This window comes from Helianthus annuus, chromosome 17 (genome assembly GCF_002127325.2).
Source record: "Helianthus annuus cultivar XRQ/B chromosome 17, HanXRQr2.0-SUNRISE, whole genome shotgun sequence".
Lineage (NCBI taxonomy): Eukaryota > Viridiplantae > Streptophyta > Magnoliopsida > Asterales > Asteraceae > Helianthus > Helianthus annuus.
Genome location: NC_035449.2, coordinates 70,497,677 through 70,500,195, shown reverse-complemented (window position 1 = coordinate 70,500,195; position 2,519 = coordinate 70,497,677).

Sequence of the window (2,519 nt, the reverse complement as noted above, 5' to 3'; positions counted from 1 at the left end):
AACTTAATGGCGTGTGTGAAAGGAGAAATCGAACCCTACTGAATATGATTCAATCGATGATGTGTAGACCAATTTACCTCACTTTTTTGGGGTTTTGCTCTTATGACTGCTGCTCGACTCGTAAATCTAGCGCCGACCAAAAAGGTAAACAAGACTCCATATGAGATATGGCATGGGCGTAAGCCACGTTTGAGTTACCTAAGAGTATAGGGGTGTGATGCTTACATCACAAGTGATTCTGATGACAAGCTCGACCCTCGAGGCGAAAAGGTTGTTTTCATCGGATACTTTAACCAAAGCGGTTATTACTTCTACCATCCTGATGCAAATACGATTTCCATCAAAAGGAAGGCTAAAAGATTCATTGAAGATGAACTTCTTAGTCGAGGAATTAGAAGTAACGTAGTGGATCTTGAAGAAGTTCAAGGACCACAAACAACCGTTGAGGAGGTTAGAATGTCTGAATCACAAGAAATTATTGGTACTGAATGACTTGAACACAAGCCTTCGCGGGAGCATCAGGACTCGTAAAAAATTGACAGATACCTTTGGCATGTTGAGGGTTCAGAAGTCCTGACAGTAGCCGAGTCTGATGTCGAGCCTACTAATTATAAATCTGCTATTTCTATTCCGGATTCCGCGAAATGGCTAGAGGCCATTGAAGCCGAGATGCAATCCATGCATGACAATTAAGTCTGGGACTTGGTTGAGCTACCCCCAAGTCTCGGGCAGTAGTGTTGCAACCCCCGCCCCTATCTGTCCCAGGAACGGGCGGCCGCGAATAACAGTGTTGGTGGTATCGGTGTTTATTAATTTGGCAGCGGAAATTACATCAGGATCGTAGTTAAGAAATATTTTATCAGAGTAAAATACCACATTTTATATAAATAAATACATAGGGACAAAACCCAAGTTTTCATTACAAACTGATTTATAGGGATAAATCCCATTTTATTGAAATAAAACGCATTCTTTATTTAGGTAACTTTTATAGCCACTTTTCCAAGCTTTCAGTGCTGTCCAGTTGGCTTCTAATTGGCTTTCACATTGTGTTACCTGAAACGCGTTTAAAATCATTTTTGTCAGTGGGAAATACTGGTGAGTGAATCCCAGTTCAATCAAGAAAAGTTTTATTAATTTAAACAGTATTGAGAGCGGTTACAATGTTTACATCTACCCAATTACTCATTCATGTCACACCCCTATTTTCCACGTGTCACCGGTGGGCCCAGTGGGGGTATCGTGACGTAGTTGATATCGTCATAGTCAAACAACGCAATATTTAAATGCACTGCGAAAGCAAAAGATAGATTTATTTCAACCGAATGAATTGTAATATTTAAGTATCACAAATAGTTGAAACAGATCCACAGGCGGATCAAAAGTAAAGAGGAAATATAGTTCAACAGATGAAGGCATCCAAGCTTGCGAGACTCTAAATGATGCTAAGGAGAGGCCAGCCTATTACGAGTAGTACTTGCACTTAACCTTTTTGGGAAAATACGTCAGTTTACACTGGTAAATACAATTTAACTGACTCATTTTAAAAAGGTTTGAAAATTGATTTAAATGCACGTGGCATAAAAGATTTTTATAACTTGGGATAATTATTTGAATATAAATTTGTAAAAGATTTACATGTTTGTTATGCGTTCAGTTGCCCGGTTCGTGCCGGGTTAAAGATTAATGGACACACCACATAGTATAGTCCCGCAGTGGGAAACCAGCGGTTATACCTTGATAATTATAAATGCACTAATGGGTGTACGCCTACACCCGTGTGCTAAGGTCGTGGCCATTCTATGAATGATGCCAAGGATATCTGGGACATGGTCATTAAACCCCCAAAGGCGTTAAACAAACAAAACATATTTTCAAACGGGTCATCTTGATAATACTTAACCACCAATCGATTAAGGTCAAATGCCCGACCAAGCGGTATTTTATATACCGTACCCCAAGCCCGTATAAGGGAAAATAAGTTAAAAGTATTTACCTGAGCAAGTATAGTCACAATAAGCAAGTGCAAATAGCTTTTACTGGATCTCCTATTCTGGAACGAAGGTTTATAATAACCTATGAGAATCCTAACGGGTCTTTAATTTAGCCTAAACTTAGACCGGTTAGTTTTAAAGGAAGAATACGGTTTAAACGCATGATTAAGCGAAGACCGTCTTAGAATGTGGTTTTGACCCAACAAGCTTGCATGCTTGTTTAATATGGGTAACTTAATCACATACTGGATTTTGAGACAAAAATGATATGGTTTGACCCGTTTCGGCTAATATGTGTAAACTAGTTACATAAGCCGATCCGAACGCGAAAAGTGCGTAACGAGTAACCATAAGAGTCATATACAAGCTTCCTGAGTTAATATGCCTTAAATATGTTGTGACATCAGTAAGATGTCTCCTATTATGCCCAAAATGATTTTAAACACAAACTATGCCCCGTAAGGGCATTTTGGTCATTTTAAAGGGTATAAAAGAGTTTATATAATAACCTGAGTTATAGGTCTG